This window comes from Sinocyclocheilus anshuiensis, unplaced genomic scaffold (assembly GCF_001515605.1).
Source record: "Sinocyclocheilus anshuiensis isolate Anshui unplaced genomic scaffold, SAMN03320099.WGS_v1.1 scaffold1023, whole genome shotgun sequence".
NCBI classification, from domain to species: domain Eukaryota; kingdom Metazoa; phylum Chordata; class Actinopteri; order Cypriniformes; family Cyprinidae; genus Sinocyclocheilus; species Sinocyclocheilus anshuiensis.
In genome coordinates this window covers 787,695-788,551 of record NW_015546084.1, presented here as the reverse complement: position 1 = coordinate 788,551, position 857 = coordinate 787,695, and positions in this window count along the sequence as shown.

Below are 857 nucleotides of genomic sequence, written 5' to 3'. Positions count from 1 at the left end.
TGTGCACAGCCAGCCTTGTACTCTTCTAGGTTCAAAAAACTGTCGTCCATAAAATGCGTTGCACAAATTCGAACATCTGGGTTGTGCTGTTCTGTTGTAAATAAATCTTAACCAATGATTCCTAATTGCATCTACTTCCGGAAGGCCAAATAAAGTGCTTTTGCTTTCATACTGAATCACACAGCCATCCCTGACATGGCTGCATCAACACTACTGCTGTTCCTGAAACCACGCCTTCTTTCTTTGCGTGCACATTTGTGCGGCATTATGCTAATATTTCCACATAGTGACGTAGACATGTGGGGGGCGTGTTAGAACGAGCCGTTTTAGGTAGGCGTGGTTGACTCTTAACTTTTATAAAGAATATCTCTTTGGATTTGAGACTTTAGCCTTTGCAACTTTACAGATCTTTATGCACCAAGAGCTTGTAACACTTCAAAGAGAAAGGAAAACTTGAAATCGCATCATATGACCCCTTTAAAATAAACTGCAATATTTCATTAAAAAAACAAAACAAGTAGTGTCAGTTTTGACTCATTTTCCCTCCAAACCCAATCTCATGCTAAGCATGCCTAATCATAGTTTTAACAATTTTTTATTTATTTATTTTTATTTTTTATTTTTTTACAAATTTAAATAGACTGTGTTAGCTCACCTTAAGTTAATAAACTAGGTAAGCATTTTACTGTGTAGCAGGGTCTGAAATTAACCCACATAAGTTTTTATATGATTCTATTAATCGACATTAATAATCATTCTAATATCAAGAGCAATAATTGACAACAGCAATTTTTGTCATAATATTGCAGCCATATTAGCTCCTGTTTTTAAACATATCATCTAGATACAATTTTAAA